Raw genomic sequence first — 18,575 nt, forward strand, 5'->3', positions numbered from 1 at the left:
TGCTCAGGGTGTTTGACGCCGTGTCCCTGCCCAGTCACAAATTAGTCACTTTCCGCTAGTGACTGTGAATATAAAGGAGGCATTTTCTGAAATATGGATCTTGTTTGAACAATTAGAGATGAGGAAGCCAATAACCATTTTTCTTCATTTATTATAAAGGAAATAAATTTGCTCTCTAGCCTCTATACGTGGTAATGAATATATTCTATACTTATACTTACTCTCAAAGCCTCAATTCCAAAATAAGGAGAGCAGATAAAAATAGAGTGGAAAGATTGCCTCCTTTTCTCTTCTTCCTTTTTTTCATTGTAAGAGGAATGCTGTGCCCAATTTATAGAATTGCAGAATCTGAGAGTCAGGGAGAAACTTGGAAATAATGCATGCTGATGTCTTGCCTCTACAAGAATTCCCCAAATAGCATTTCTCCTGGCCTCTGATTGAACATTCTAATGAAAGGAGCTTACTACTTCATCACACCATTCTTGGAACACAGGAATTTATAGAAAGTTCTCCCTTAAATATCCCTTATATTGCATGCCCATGATTTAGTTGATCATTAGTTGTTGGACATTCGTGTTGTTTCCAACCTTCTGTATAACAAGTAATATTGCGGTAAGCATCTTTTTAAAGTATATCCATAATCCTGGGTTTATTTTATTAAAGGAGATTTCTATCAATCAGCTTGCTGAATCTAAAGTACGTGTGTGAATTTTTAAAAATTTTAATAGAAAATGTAGAATGACTTTTCAAAAAGGTTGTTAAAATTCTATCCTGCTAGTATTTGACAGTGCCTATTTTTTCCGTTTTATTTTATCAAATTTGTAAACTTTGGGAAATCCAATGACTGAAGAAAGTTATCTCATTATGGTCTTCATTTTCATGCCATGATCACTGCTGAGGTTAAACATCTTTTCATATGTTCATTATCTGTTTCTTCTTCTGTGATTTTGCTGTTTTCGAGCTGTTTGGCCATTTGGTTTGGGATGCTTTACATCTTCTGAAAAGGATTTTAGTGGATTAAGGGCTGACTTTTCTATTGCTTCATGGAACTTGCTTTCCATCTTGGTGTGTTGGGACTGCTACTGCAAAATGCCATGAAGTGGGAGACTTCAAAACAACATAAGTTTATTTCTCACAGTTCTCAAGTCAGGAAAATGTAAGATCAAAGAGCTGGTGGATTCCATGTCAGGTGAAGGCCTGGCTTTCTCATCTCTTGGTAGAAGAGAAAACAGAGCTTCCTCAAGTCTCCTTAACAAGGACACTGATCCCATTCTTAAGGGCTCCACTATTACAACCTAATTCCCTTCCACAAGGCCCAGCATTCAGTATGATCACCCAAATGGTTAGAATTTCAAATGAATTTTAGGGGAACACACTCAGTCATTGGCAATTTCTAACTTCTAACTATACAGCCTTACCTTTTCTGAACAAATTCACTTCTCAGTGATTCTATTCAGATATAATTCTTGCCCATAAATGAATATATTACCCTAGAAACAATTAGCACAGTGCAGGGCCTTGCTACTTGAAGTGTGGTCTATTGACCAAGGGAACCAGATCACTTGGAGTTGATTAGAATTTGAAGCCCAACTTCAAAAATGTTAAATCAGAATCTTAAATTTTACAAGATACCCTGTTAATCTTCATGCATATTAAAATTTTAGAAATACTGTGTTATAACATAAAGGGTTTTTAACTCTTGCAGCTGGCTTCAATATTTACATTAATATTAGCAAAGTTTTTAGATCATAGTCACTAAGCATCCTATTTTGTTATCAAGTAAACTCTTGTTATTAAACTGTTTCTCCAGTTTATTAATGAACATTTTGTACCTAAGTGCAAGATTTTCCCATTATTTTCATTAAATTTCATTGCATTTATTTCAGGTAATGATTTGGATTCATGATAATCTCTTTAAATATTGAATCTGCATTTTAATGTAAAGACTCATTATTTATATTTGGGGGAAGCTAATAAAAATCTTTGAATAAAGTTGCATGGTAAAGTCCCAGGTAAGTCCTTTTATACTTAGTTTCCTTTTTATTACATTAAATCCAGTTAGGATGAATAGTAAGATAATCTGTAAGGGGAAAGAGAAGGAAGGAGATGTCATAATGTACAACATTTAACTGAAGATAGTTTTGTATGTGAGAACAATCTGCTGCTGATCTCTTCTCCCCACCATCTGTTTGTAGGACAGATCCAGGCATCAAATCCCAGGAGCAATGTAAGGTTATTCTGCTGTCCCAGGAGAAACTTAGGGTTATGCTGCTGACCCAAAACAGTGATGACCCTGGCTCCCTACAATGACTAAACTCACTGAGCAGTGCTTGAGAACCAAAGACAGTTCCTCTTTGAGAAATACATCCAATTTTCAGTTTGGACAAGATGGATGGACTTGTTCCTCCTTGTTCATCCCACTAAATATGCAACTATAAGCCCTGTAAATTACTAAACAGATGGCCAAATGAGAACTCTGAATGGTAGAAAGAGAAAGGTAAACTTGCTTGGGACCCTAAGCAGGAGGAACAGCACAGTGGCTGGACATTTTGTGGGCTCTATTCCTCAGAGGACAGCAGCCTTGACTAATTTCCTGACTTTCAACCTAGCAAAAGAAGGTGGCTCAGGTAGACACATTCCTTTCCTATGTCTAAAGAGAGTCCTTCTATTGAAAGAGGAGTTGGCAAAGATCTCTAATTCTGTGGGCTCTCTCTTCATTCTTTTGTTTCCTTTGCTGGGCAGAAGGTTTTAAATTTGATGCCATTCCACTTATTGACTCTAGGTCTTATTTCTTGAGCTTTAGCAGTCTTGTTAAGGAAGTTGGTGCCTGTGCCAATATGTTGGAATGTTGGCCCTATGCCTTCTTCTAGAAACTGTGGGGTTTATGGTCTAACTCCTAGGTCTTTGGTCCACTTTGAGTTGATTTTTGTGCAGGGTTAGAGATAGGGATCTAATTTCATTCTTCTATATATTGATATCCATTTTTCCAGCACCATTTATTTAAGAGACCATCTTTGGCACTTTCACTAAGGATCAGATTCTGTATCTGTGGATTTTTCTCTGAGTCTTCTATGCCATTGGTTTTCATATCCATTTTTATGCTAATACCATGCTATTTTTATTACTGTAGCTCTGTAATATAATCTGAGATCAGGTATTACAATGCATCCAGGAATTGCTCAGGATTGCTTTGGCTATTCTGGATCTTGCACTCTTCTATATAAATTTTAGGACTGTTTCTTCTAGTTCTGTGAAAAATATCATTGATATTTGGATGAGGATTGCATTGTATCTATAGATCACTCGGAATTATGGCCATTTAGACAGTATTAATTCTGCCTATCCAAGAACATGAGAGGTCTTTCCATCTTCTGAGTTCTTTAATTTCTTTCTCAGTGTTCTATAATTTTCACTGTCGAGGTCTTTCACTTACTTGGTTGGATTTATTCCCAAGGTTTGTCTGTTTGAGGCAATTGTGAATGGAATTGTTTTCCTGATTTCTTTTTCAGCAGACTTGTTATTGGAGTATAGGAAAGCTATTGATTTTTGTATGTTGATCTGTATCCCACTACTTTGCTGAATTTGTTTATCAGCTCTTTTTTTGGGGGGAGGAGGGTCTTCTAAGTATAGGGTCATGTCATCAGCAAACAGATAATTTAATTTTTTTTTTTTTTACAATTTGTAGTCCTTTAATTTCTTTCTTTACCTGATTGTTCTGGCTAGCATTTCAAGAACTATATAAAATAGGACTAGTGAGAGTGGAAATTCTTGTCTCATTTCTGATTTTAGAAAAAAAGTGCTTTTTTTTCCTCTTCAGTATGACGACGTCAGCTTTGAATTTGTCATGTATATCTTTTATGATATTGAGGTAAGTTACTTCTATGCTAGTTTCTTCAGTATTTTAACATAAATGGGTACTGAATTTTGTTGAAGATCCTTTATGTATCTCTTAAGATGATCATGGGATTTTTGTCCTTAATTCCATTTATGTGGTGAATTACATTTATTGATTTACATGTATTGATGCATCCTTGGATTGAAACCCATTTGATGATGGTGGGAAATCTTCTTATAAAGAACTATGAGTCTTATGCCTCAAACCCAAATAACCAATCAATATGTGGACAAATAAACTAAACAGACATTTCCCAAAAGAAGAAATACAAATTGCCAACTATATCTAAAAAACAACCTTAGCAATCAGGGAAATGTAAATAAATAAAACCATACTGAGATTTTGTCTTACTCCAGTTAAAATGGCAATCATCAAGAGTACAAATAACAAGGTATTCTGGTGGGAGTGTAGGTAAAAAGGAACACTCAAACATTTTTAGTGAGACTGAAAATCAGTACAACCACTTTGGGAAGCAATATGGAGATTCCTTAGAAGACTAGAAACAAAACCACAATAAGACCTGTGTATTCCACTCCTTTGTATTTATCCAAAAGAATTAAAATCAGCACACAACAGTGATAAGTCACATCAATGTGTAATTCACAATGTGCAATTCACAGTAGCCAAGATACGAAACCAATCTAGGTACCTATCAATTGATGGATGAATAAAGAAAATGTTATACACACACACACACACACACACACACACACAATGGAGTTTTCCTCATCTATACATAGGAATGAAATCATAGACTTCAATAGATGAATGGATAAAGGAAATGTGATATATGTACTCAATGGAATATTACTCAAACATAAAGAATAATTAAATTATGGCATTTGCAAGTAAATGGTTGGAACTGGAGACTATCATGCTAAGAAAAATAAGCCAATCTCAAAAACCAAAGGCCAAATGTTCTCTCTGATATGTGGGTGTGAACATATAATGGGCAAGGGAAGGGGGAGAATATAAGTTATACTCCATGAATGGATAATATGTCAAAAAACACTCTACGGTCATGTATATCTAAAAAGAACAAATAAAAAATGTTGAAAAAGTAAAATAACTTTAAAAGAAATATTTAGAAAAAAAATAAAAGATGAAATTGTACCATTAAAAAAAAGAATGAGGGAGGGGTTGTGGCTCAGTGGTAGAGCACTTGCCTAGTATGTGTGGGGCACTGGATTCAATTCTCAGCACCACATTCATTTGAATAAAGGAAAGGTTCATCAAAATCTAAAAAAAATTTAAAAAAAGAATGAAATCATGTCATTTGATGGTAAATGGGTGGGACTGGAGAACATCATTCTTAGTGAAATAAGCCAGAATCAGAAAGTCAAGGGTCAAATGTTTTCTCTTAAATGTGGATATGAGAGAGAAATAAGTAAATTTTAAATAAAAAAGGGATCTCAAGAAAAATGGCGGGGAGAGCACTGGAGTGGAGGGAGGGGATCAAGGAGAGGGAGAAGGGATGGGAAAGGGGAGGAACTGCAGGATGAGATTGACTCTATTAAGCTATTTACATGTATGAATGTCCCCACTGGCAGACACTGAGTAGGCAGGCAGGTCCAGAAAGAATGATTCACACCCATGGTTTGTCTCAAAAAGGCTCTTTGTCTCTGGAACTTGAGATCTTCTTCCTCCAGGGAGAGACACCAGATACCTGGTCTAGAGAAATCCCTTCCACTTTCTTAAGACAGTACCAGCAAGGAACAGTGTAAGCCTCAGTGGTACCAGATAAACCTAGGAAACCAAATAAGAGCACAGAGGCTCTGAAAATTAAGCTGTCACTTGAAACACAGCCTATGGGTGAAAAGAAAGAAAAGAGCCAGGAACCATGTACCAAACCTAAACGGGTTAACTGGCTGTTAAACTTGGAGATTAAACTAAGACCTACATTTTCTGAATAAAGCAAAATGTCCAAAAATCACCTGTCCTACCAAGAGTGAAGACAATCACAATTTCAATGGGAGAAGATATTCAGTTAATGCTAAGGCTGAGCTGGGTGTCAGATATTGGAATTATCTGACATGGATTTTAAAGCAGCTGTCATGAAATGTTTTAGCAATAAACTGCAGTTTACCTACATATAAATGAAAAGGGGAAAATCTTAGTAAATAAATAAATAAGATGTAGTTTAAACAATTTAAAGTAACCCACAGAATGGAAAGAGGGAGGGAGGAGGAAGAAAGAGAGTGGAGGAGGAGGAGGAGGAGGAGGAGGAGGAGGGAAATAGATAAAATAAAAACAATAAAATGGAAACCTTAAATGCTACCACCAAGAAATATCTTAACTCTGCATAATCTAAATATATCAAACAAAAGAAAAAAAATGTCAGAGTTAATTTAGAAAGCATGTTTCAGTTATATGCTATTCATAAGGAACTCACTTCAAATTCATTGACAGAAGTTGTACATGAAAGCATGAAAAGAGATTACCACAAATAGGAATAACTATTTTAATATGTGATAAATTATACATCAAAGCCAGGAAAATTGCTAAAGACAAAGAAGGACATTACTTAAGAATAAGAGGATCAATCCACCAGGAAGACATAATAATTTTAAGTGGAATACCAAGCATCAGATCCTCAAAATATACAAAGAACCAAAAGATTAAAAGGAGAAATAGCCGTACACACAATTTAGTTAAGGACATCTGTATCCTGCCTCTCTCCAACTGATAGGACTAATAGAAAGAGAATTAGCAAGGGTATAGAATGTCTGAACAATGCAATTGGCAAAGAAGTTCTAAGCTGACATATGTAGACACCCCATCCAACAATAGAAGAAAACACAAGTGATCACAGAACATACACCAAGATAGACTATGTGCTAAACTATAAAAAAGACAATAATTTGGAGCTGGGGTTGTGGTTCAGTTGTATAGTGCTTGCCTAGCATGTGTGAGACACTACATTTGATTCTCAGCACCGTATAAATAAATGAACAAAATAAAGGCCCATTAACATCTAAAATTTTTTTTTTAAAAGCCAATAATTTGAAAGATTTGAGATCATGTGGAGTATGTTCTCTGAATATAATGGAATCAAACTAGAAATCAAATATAGAAAATAGAAAGAAATCTCTGAAAATACTGAAATTAAACAACCCCTAGATCAAAGAGGGAGTCTCAAAAGGAAATGAAAAATATACTGAACTGAATAAAAATAAGTATACAACATATCAAATGAAAATACAATACATCAAAATTATGTTGTGCTGAGAGGGAAATTTATAACACTAAATGCTTACATTAAAAACAAGGAAAGGTCTCAAATCAGTGATTTGTTTGTACTTCATGAAACTGGGAAAATAAGATAAAAGGAAACTCCAGATAGGCAGAAGGAAGAAAATAATCTTCAGAGCAGAATTAAATGAAATTTTAAAATAGCAAAATGACAGAAAAAATCAATAGAAAAAAACCCTAATTCTTATAAAAATAATGAATCCGCCACACACACAAAAAAAAAAAAAAAAGAAAGAAAGAAAACACAGGTTATCAATATCAGGAATGAAATAAAGTACATCATTACAAATCTTACAATCATTAAAAATAATAATGGAATATTGTGAAAATTATTATCAGAAATCTAGGAATTTTAGAAAAAGTTAATCAATTTCTCAGAAAACTGACAAAATTCAATCAACATGAAATAGATAATGTGAATAGGTCTGTAACAATTTTAATAATCAAATACATAATAAAAGTTTTCTTTATGAAAAAGAAGTTTCCAGGACCACATGGTTAAACTGGAGAATTCTACTAAATACAGTGAGAAGAATTACTCCAATTTTATATCACTCCTTCTGGAAAATAGAAGGTCCTCTTTCCAACTCATTTTATCAGGCCAATATTACCTCACTACCCAAACCAAACTAAAGCAGTAAACAACAACAACAACAACAAGAAAACACAGAAACAGACCAATATGTCTCATTAATTTAGACCCCCTCCCTCCCAAAAAAAGCCTCACCTCAACAAAACACTAGTAAGTCAAGTGTAAAAATTATTTAAAGAATTATGTATCACCATGAAGTTGGGTTTATTCTGGGTAAGCATTGTTGGTTCACCATTCCAAAATTCATCATATCAAAAAGGTTGATTACAATCAAGAGAAACTATATGGTCATATCAATTGACATAGAAAAAGTATTTGAAAAAATCCACCACCAACTCAGAATAAAAACTTTCAGTAAGTTAGAATTGAAAAGAACTATAGCACATGGATAAGCAGCACCTGCAAAGATCCTACAGCTAAGACGAATGGTGACGGACTGAAGGTCCACTGTCACCACAAATTTGAAGTACAAACAAATCACTGATTTGAGACCTTTCCTTGTTTTTATTGTAAGCATTTAGTGTTATAAATTTCCCTCTCAGCCCAACATAATTTTTATGTATTGTATTTTCATTTGATATGTTGTACTATTGCACAGTAGACAGCCTCTAGCCACTGCAATAAGTTGAGGAAAAGAAATAAAAATTTACAGATTGGAAAGGAATAAATAAAACTGGGTATAGGTGACATGGTTGTTTACATAGAAAATCCCAAGTAATGTACAGAAATTTTAAAAATGGCTTCTAGAGAACTAAAAGCTAGTTCAACCAGGCTAGAGCATACACGATTAAAATGCAAAACTCCATCTCATTTTTGTATACCAACAATAACAGTTAGAACTGGAGTGTAAAGTGCAATGCCATAGCAATAACTCTAAAAAACATATTTAAGTATATTCTTAATATACATGTATAGGAGCTGCATCCTGAGAATCACAAAATAAATAAACCTGAATAAATGGAGAGACATACCATTTTCCTAGATTGAAAGGCTCAGCAGAGCAATTCTTTCCAAATTGGTCTGCAGGCTTAATGCAACTTCTAGCAAAATCTCAGCAAGTTTATTTATTAACTTATGATGTAGCTTATATTCTATGATCTGTTTGGAAAAGTAAGGTCAATATATATTACATAAATGTGTGTGTGTATACATATATATATATACATATATATATATATATACATATACATATATATATATATGTATTTTAAATATATTTATATACATGAAGTATATCATATATATCAATGGCATCTAATAGAGAACCCAGAAATTAACCCACATAGTATACTGGCATAGTTTTTGATGAAAGTGCAAAATTCACTGGAAGGAAAGTCTTTTAAACAAATGATGCTGGAGCAACTGGACAGCTACAGGCATAAAGGTGAACTTTGATCTAAATTTCACACTTTATACAGAAGTTAATAAAAAGTGTATCATGGAAATAAATTTAAAATGTAAAATTATAAAAATTTCAGGAAAAACAACAGAAAATTTGGGAATTTGAGCCAGGCACAAAATTCTTGACACAAAAAGCATGATCTAGAAAAAGAAAAATGAATACATTGGAACTCATCAAAATGAAAACTGTTGCTATGTGGAAGCCCACGTTAAAAAGATGAAAAGACAAGTTACAAAATGAGAAAATGGAAATCAGAAGAGGTTGCTTGAGGAATTTGTTGGTGGGATTGTTTGAGAAGGGGTGCAAGGGAGCTTTCTAAGTTTATTTAAATATTGTCTGTCCTTTTGGGGTGGGTTGTGTGGGTTGTGTTCATTTGTCACCTTGTGCCACGCTGTACGTTTATGATTTGTGCATTTCCTTTTGTTATAAATTATACCTCAAGAAAAAGTACTTAAAAGCAAAACACAAAACAAGAAAAAATTAATTTTCAAGGTAACTGAAGAGACCTTAAAGTTCAAATTCCTGTTCTTCTGAGGACTTCCACACAGGCGTGGTAGAAAACCATCTGGCTCTTACCCGGTTGAGTCATCCCACACAGGGCACAATCCAAGGGCAAAACCATAAAAGGTAAGAAAGAAAACCACCTTATGAGACAGAGTCATCACCACAGCAGCTACCTGCATCATGGGTCGCTCCCCCTTGTCCTTCAGCTTCACGGCTTCTGTCCTTCTCTCCAATTAATCATCAAGCAACCTGTTCTTGTCAACACTCAACTCCCTGCCTGGTTTATTTCTATTGTGTCCTGAACACATTTGTAATTCATTTAGCCTCCCTTCCTTTTGTTTTACCACGTCCCACCAGGCTGTGCCTGATGCCATGAGCCATACCCCATAGGACTGCAGACACTCGCTAGGCAAACACAGTTGCCCTCAGCTCTGACAGGCTCACAGCTGTTCTGATTTTCTGGTATGCTTGAGGAAAGAGAGAGGCTATCCAAGGTGCAGAAACCAGCAGCAAACAAGCTTTATTCTCAGCCAAGGGACCCATGTGAGCCTTGTTTTGATACTTCAGTCAGATATAACTGGAGGAAGTAGGAGAAAGAAGGGAAAACCAGGAGGTTTTATTATTGAATAGTTTCCCTTAAAATCTCTCTCCAGGATTGCAGCTTTTAAGGATGTTAAACCAACCAGAGCTATAGTTTTTGTAGAAATTTACTGTGTACCTTTCTTTTGGGCAAATTAATTAATGTAATGAGGTTCTCTGAGCTTTCGTTTTTACATTTGTCAATCTACAAAGCAGCAGGTACCTAAAGGGGTTGGCACTGAATTTAAATGTCAAGTATTTGTAAATCATTTATCATTGCTGACACACGTTATGTGTCCATTCTTGCATGCATTCATTCCATTCATAATTTATTTATTAACAAGTTCAATATTAATATATTTACCAATGTATATTGAGTGCTTAGTGTATGCTAAAGCACTGTTTTAGGATGCATCAGTAAACATAACAAAGTTTCCTCTCTCATGTAATTTACATTCCATTCAGGGAGTCAGGAAATAAAATAGTAAGTGAATAAATATGTAATATAATGACAGAAAATAAGACCTCTAAAAGAAAGGAAGGAAGTGTAGGGTGGTGTATAGAAAACGACACAGGTGTGGCTTTTTATCCAAAGCCCCTTCCAAGAAGATTACAATTAAATAGAGACCTGAATGATGTGAGGTAGCAATTCACTGGAAATTGGGACTTTTACTCTTCATTCTCCCCAGAATGATATTGAAACAGGAAACTTACCAAGCACACTGGTCCCATTCAGTGCTTACCACCACACTTAGGTGAATGGACTCAGATCAAAACATACATGTTTATTTATCAACTATTTCTCCCACAGCTCTCATCAATAATTATATGACTTATTTTCAGAATGAATAGTAATAATATACCAAATATTTTTTAAATGGAGGCCCAGAGAATATTTGTGTGAAGAAGTGAGGAGGAGTTCCTACCCTTTTTCTGGTTCAGGTGGAATGGTATTAAATAGAAGAGAGCTAAGCCTCTAGCAGTGATTCATTTATTTATTTTTTTAAGATGACACAATAAAAAATAAAAAGTATGTATTATTAGAGTGCCACATCACATTTTGATACATGTGCACCATGTTCAACATGCTTAAATCAAGTTAAACATGTTTATCTCCTCAAACAGTGGTCATTTCTTTATGGTGAAACTTTCAACATCGTTTCTTCTAGCTTTTTTGAGTGTATCACATTATTGTCATCTATAGTCACTGTTGTGTGTAATAGCAAGCCAAAACTTTTTGTCCCTATTGAATTGTAACTTTAGCACCAAATGATGGGGCTCCTGTTTCATAAGACTCCTGAACCCCCTCCCCACAGCCTATCTCTCTGCCAGAGTGAAGAATCCTCCAGAGCATGGAGCCAGAATTACATTCAGATTTGAATATTTCAGAATAGCTTTTAGTTTGGACCCATTACAGATGATAACCATTGAATCCTTGAACCATATCTCTGCACTAAACATTCAATATCAGAGGTCCAGAAAATTTTGACAGTTCACCAGAATGAAGTCCTGCTGGCTACATCCTGGTCTTCTGCACACACACACACACACACACACACACACCTGGTTTTGCCCAGTGTAATGCCATCATGCTGATGAAATGCCTCAAATTCACAACACTATTAAAATTTATGGGGGAATCTTCAGACACTCCTCATAAAAATTAATTAACCCTAAATATTTTTGTTCTGTGACAACTTTAATGTAATGGTCCGTGAGGTTCACCCCTCTGCTTAACCAGGAAATTATTCCTTTTTTTGTAGTTCAAATAAACTTAGGTCACCTTTTGTTCAGTTTCAGCATTATATTGCATTCAAAAGAAATACCCACTCAAGAGTCTCCTCTAATTAGAATTTTTACTGAAATGCTAGATGTGGTTGTGCACCTATAGTTCCCTACTAGGGAGGCTGAGGCAGGAGAATCACATGAACCCAGGGTTTCAAGGCCAGTCTGGGCAACTCAGTGAGATCCCATCTGAAAAAAAATTAAGACTAATTAACTAAACTAAATAAACCTTTATTGACATTTCTTGAAGAAACACTGAAAGGGAAGAAGCTTATTGTAAGTACATTATACATGTCCTAAGGTTCCTCTTTACCCTCATTATATTTCCATTGTATTAATTACAGAAAAGGCTCTGCTACAGTTTGGATTTTAATGTTCCCCAAAGGTTTGTATGTGAAAGTTGTTCCCCAGTGTGATGTTACGGGGAGGTGGCAGAAGTTTTAGTGGTGAGGTTTTCAGCTCACCAGGGGAATAGTGGGTCCCTGGCCACTTCCTCCTCTTTTCCTTCCCTACTATGTGGTAAATGGTTTGCTCTGCTGCACTTTCCCCACCATGATGTGTCCCCCCAATAGACCTCAAAGCAAAGAGGTCAACTAGTCATGGACTGAAACCTCTAAAACCATGAGCCAAAATAACCATTTTCTCTTCATAAGTTGATTATCTTTGGTATCTGTTATAGTAATGGAAAGCTGACTAACATCGACTCCCCTCGAATAACCTTTTATTTTCCCTCTTGTTATAGCTTGGATCTGGAATGACCCTCAAAAGGTCTTGTGATGAAAGCAAGGTCCCCTGTGCAGACAGGTTAAGAGGTGGGGCTTTTAGGTAATAATTGGATCATGAGAGCTCTGACATCAGCAGTGGATTAATTCATTGACAGCTGAAGGGAATAATAGAAAGGAGGTGGGACTTACTTACAGGAAGTTTTTCACTGGGGGCTGTGTCCGGGAAGAGTTCATCTTGTCAGTTGCCTCTCTCTTTCTCTTTTCCTCAGCTGCCATGAGCTGAGCAGTTTTTTTCTGCCATGATCTTCAGCCATGATGTCCTCATCCCCTTCAGGCCCAGAGCAATGAAGCTGCTGACCATGGACTGAAACTCTGAAACCATGAGCCCCTTGTTCTGAAACCTTTCCCCCTTGTTCTTGTCAGGTATTTTGGTCACAGTGGTACCAATCTGACTTAACACATATCTCTTTCCCAGCTCTAACTTTCTTGGCTTTTCCACTCCTTAATTTCACTTTTATAATTGTCTTTCTTGGAATTCCAGGCTCATTTTGATGTAAATTAATCTAACTTGTCCCCTGTTTTTTCCCAATTCAGTTACTCTTCTTCCTTACCTTGATCTCTATGACAGGAATCTAGGCCAGAGTTCTATGATCAGTGAAGAATGTTTCCTTCTTCACCAGTGGATGTAGTATAAAAGATGGTTGGTATATACATGCTATTATTTTCCTTTTCTTTTCAATTCATTTTGAACCTCTTTTTGCCCATCTGTTCAGAACCAAGGCATACAGTGGCAAACAAGATGTAACTCCTCTTCAAAAGCATATTAAAGATTATGTAGTCATGTGAGACAGATAGTCAAGTTCATAAACTTGTGTTTTTCAAGCACAGTGCTGTGACATATTCACAAGCAAGCTACTGATTTTAGACCAGGTTATGAAAATTTTTTGTTGTTGTTATATCTGAGGATGCAACCTGTCACCGTGATATTAGATAGAATTAGACTGAGAAGGTCATAGACTGAGAAATGTGATTAAGAGCCAGGTGCCTCCTGCTGTATATAAATGAAACAGGTGAGACGTGATGTTGAGCTGGGGCCAGGTCGGATGTCGGGTTTACTGACTCACAGGAGAATTTGCTCTGTGCAGATACAAGAGGATAGGCAGGCAGAAAGTAGTTCTACCCAAACAGTTAAAGAGTGCTCAGGGATAGCCAAATGAAGAATGAAATAACCACGGGTGCTGTTACAGGCACCGTGAGCTATTATACTGGATCAGTGATTGTGTTGTCACTATGGATGACTTGTTTAGTGCTGTTTTGAGACCTTTAGTCCCTTCAAGTGAGACCTTGCTAAACTCTGGCATTTCTAAGTTAGCAGTAAAAAGTTGAGAATGACAAAGAAGGAAATGAAAGACTGATGTGGAAATTGACAAGACATAATAGGAGCTCAGGGAAAGGGAACCTGTAAAAGAATCTGGTGTGTGTGGGATGAAAAATGCCACGGGCGACAGATGCAAAGGAATATGGCTAATAGGAACAGCAGATGGGACTGGACTTGGATCTCAGAAAGAATGCTTTCAGTGGGCTTCCCAGAAGATTCTCATGCATGCATACACATATGATCGATTTCTGGGCTGGGGTGCAACTCAGTGTTAGAGAGCTGACCTAGCATGTGATAGGCCCTGGGTTCTAAAACACCTCTGTAGCAGAAACAGATCCAAGAATTGGGAGGTCTCTGACTGCTGCTTGTTTATTCAAGAGCTGGAACATTAGGAGTGTTTTTGAATGTCTATTCCAGCAGGGAGCATTTCATAAAATGAAGTTTGTTTCTATTGATTTGGCACCTAGAAACCCTCGGGGAGTTTCTTCCACTCATTATCCCAAAATGCGTAGCAGTAGCAGCTGAGGAGGTGGCAGTCATGGACTTCTGTTCCAAAAGCAGCAGTGTCCCGAGGAGAGTTGGTCTGAACAGGAGGTAGCTGCTGCTCTGCACCAGCCCACTCTTTTATTTTTGGCTCTGACACAACAGCAAAGACCATGTCTATGCTGATTTCCCACACATATGTTATTTCCTTTCCATAAACTCCATTAATTCTTCTACTTGTTTTCTCTGACGATACAATACACAGGCATAAATTTAGTTATTACAGCTGGTCGTTGTAGCTGTCTTTTACCATTCCTTAAAATACTCCTTTGTCCACAAGCCAAAGAAAGTAAACATCCCATAAAACAGATTAAATATACACAGAAAGACAAAGGAGGCACATTTTTCTCTTGGTAACTGGGAGCAAAACATAATGCCAAAATATTCCTAAACTCCCTTAGTATTAAAGACAAAACCAACTATCTTAACTTCTGTCTCTTAATAGTCAACAACAGATGAAAGAACATCTATGTCCTTGCCATGAGACATGATGCTACATGACATGCTGAAGAAAGGGTAGAGCCATCTACCAACTTTCTGGTGTGGATTAAACACTAGAGGCTCTCCTTCCTACCCAGAAAAATATGTTTTCAACCTTCGTCCAGTCAAAAAGTACCCGTTATTTCAAAAGAAATTTTAATCCATATTTCCTTAAGTCTAAACCTATACAGCGAATAAAATAAAGTTGCTCTGATCAGGGAAAAATGAATGTCACTGGCCTCCTCTGTGGTCCCACTCTCCTTCCCATGACTCTGAAGGTCTGGCAAAGCAGGGTTTGATAGAAGGCCAAAATCCTTAATTGATTCTAAAATGTCTCCATCGTCTGTCTCTGAACCATCCTGCTTATACAATCTCCTCTCTATCTGTGGACACTACAAACTAAAGGTCCACATGAAAACTTATGGGTCTTTGTATTTTCCCTGGCTTAATGTCCCATTGATGTTCATTGAATTAATGCATTACTTCCTGACTGACTGTAAACAAACTATGGGACTCCGTCCATGAAAAAGAAGAATGTGGTGTTAAGCCTGATCCAAAGGGGTGAACAATTCAGACATCAGAGAAAATAACAGGTTAAGAAAATGATAAGTAGTCAACTGGGTGGCAGGCTCTGTTTATAAAAGCCACAGTGATTCAGAGCACACCTTTATGAAGCAAATGGCCTTTGCCCTTTCTCCAAGGATGAGCTAGGATTGGGTATGTAACAAGAAGGTTTTTCCTTTTCCTGGAAAGAAGGGGAGATATGAATCAGTAATGCCTTTTTGTGGCTGGGAAGAGAGAGTCTGGCAGGAATGGAGGACTGGCATTGGGAGGAACAAGAACACATGGATGGATGTGCTGGGACAAAACTGTGGAGGGCATTACAAATCAGGTAGCAGAATTATGTGTGACTTGATTCACAACGGGTAACCATTATCTACTCCTAACTAGAAGAATGACGTGGTAAATGTGCTCAATTAAGATCTTGAAGAGAAGAAAAACACGATTCAAGTCAGAGACTAAGAACATTAGTCTGGCAGTGTTATGCTGACGAAAGAGAGTTGCTAGAAGGCTGCTTTAATAATGAATGAGCTCTCTTCTTTCCTGCTGATAAGGAGATGCAGATGCCTACACTCAAATTCAGAAACTCCCACATAAATTGCAGTAAATGCTGACATGGGCCCTCATGGCCCTTCTTGTGCAGATAAAAGCAGCCCAAGCTGGGCTTAAAACAAGTTCCTATGTTTGCAAACAAGTTCATTTGAAAAGAAAAAAACAACAACTGAAACATAAAGCATTCTCAGTGTTGTACAAACTCAGTGATAGTGTCTTGATTAACTCTGTTTTCAAACTTCATTGGTATACTCACACTTGTGGTAATTTTTTATTTTATTAACTTTAATTTTAAAAACTTGCATCCCAATGTGCTGGTTTCTGCACTTGTGTCTTGGCAGCAGCAAGGGGTTATGCCAGGTGCAGATTGCATGCATTTATAAGCTGCCAACCCATTCCATCTTCCCTTTAACTTTAGACTCCACGACTTGAGAAAAATCTTTCTCTGTAACACTCCACAGTGCTATGCACAGTGCTCTGAATATAATGACCATTAAGTAAATATTGTATATCACAGAGCTCTCATAACTTACTTTGGACAGGTCTCCTCTATCTTGGATAAGATTTCTAGCTTTCTTGATTAACACCACCCTGTGATTTATCCCTTTTGATGAAGAGGCAGAAGCTTCTGGTTGTTTTCTACAATTTCTCATTATCGGTGATGGATTAGCATCACCCTATCATGTCTTTTCAGTAATTTTTCCTTATCCTGTTTTGCTTTTTGGGCTCATCTGCTTCATTGCCATTTTAATTTGGAAAAGAAGGGATGACATTAAAGAAACAATAGAATCAACAAGTCTAATATATGATTCGAATTCCTAAAGTGCTTTCTCCAAGGCAGAATTTGCACATAGAAATTCACATTCATTAAGCTAACGACAGAGCATGTCAAGCCAGCTGCAGGTTTAATAGAGAGGTCAGAACCTTTTCTCTCTGTCATTCCTACTGAAGACATCATTAGAGCTACAGTAAAATAAGAGAATGTCACAGAATGTCAGCCTAGTCATAGTGCAACTGTTCTTTTTTCATTAGTGACTCAGCTGGTTGCTATGGCAACCTCACTCTAGTATCAGGGATACTAGAGCTGATGCTTCTCTGCCTCTATTTTCAGTTAGGATAAATTGTGCTCCCACCACATGGGCTCCTACCATGATATTTATATCTGGGTCATGATAATAAAGCCAGCTGGAAATATGTCTGCTGAAATTCTATCCAGGCAGAGAGGTTTCCCATTAAAAGGGAGAGTGAATATAGGATTTCTAGACTGATTTGAGCACCAATTATTCTGTGGGAAGGCAGGTATTCCCTTCTGCCCTGTCTCATGGGGAGATTTCAGTCTTTTTTGAGGACTTGTTCTGCACACCCTTCAGCCTGGCTGGTTAGCTCCAGAAAAATCAGGCAATCTATCTTCAGTGTCTCATACCCAATTCATCCAGAGCTCACCTACTTAAAATGCTTCCTTGGAGTGCGTTTCATACCATTTCATTTATTCCATCATTCATTTGGTTGCAGAGTAATTATAGTCAGCCAAGCATCATGTTAAATAGCACATTTACTTGCTGATTTGTACTCTTGCCATTTACAGTCTAATTTGTGGATGAATCAAATTTACACAGGCCTTCTTTGAAGGAAAGAAGAAGGGCGTGTAAATAAATAATTATAATATTATGTGATGTGTATTTGTATTAATTTTTGTTTATTTTGATTAAATTATAATTGCACATATTTATGGGGTGCAATCTTGTGGGGTTTTTTATTTTTATTTTTTTAGGTGTAGATTTTCATATGGTGCTGAGAATCGAACCCGGGTCCTGCCCACGCTAGGCGAGCGCTCTGCCACTGAGCCACAATCCCAGCCCCAATCTGATGTATTGATGCATGTGACATTGTAGGGTGATCAAATTAATTAATATATTTGTCACCTCCAATAGTTACCATTTCATTATGGTAACTTTTAAAATCCTTTCTGTATGATGCATTTTTAATAGTTAAGAGGAAGTAGGGGAGTTAGTTGGATTGTTTGGTAAATACTTCTCAAAATAGGTGACATTTAGATTAGCGTGTTCATGGATGTGTTCTTGAATTCTCCAGTGATTCAGAGATAGGGGTAGCTCAAAGGACTTTTGTTGCAGTGTTATTTGGGTGAAAGTCTGTTTGCTCTTTAAATGTGTATGAATCCTCTTTAATTGATAATATTTTCTAGCAATCAGGATGGGTTTATTTTTCAAAAGAGAAAAAATGTGAAAAATAGAATAAGATTCTTATTCTGGAAAATTGTTTCTGGAAATATAGCCTAGTTAAAAAAAAAAAGTCAATTGGAAGATCTT

This window comes from Marmota flaviventris, chromosome 5 (assembly GCF_047511675.1).
Source record: "Marmota flaviventris isolate mMarFla1 chromosome 5, mMarFla1.hap1, whole genome shotgun sequence".
Lineage (NCBI taxonomy): Eukaryota > Metazoa > Chordata > Mammalia > Rodentia > Sciuridae > Marmota > Marmota flaviventris.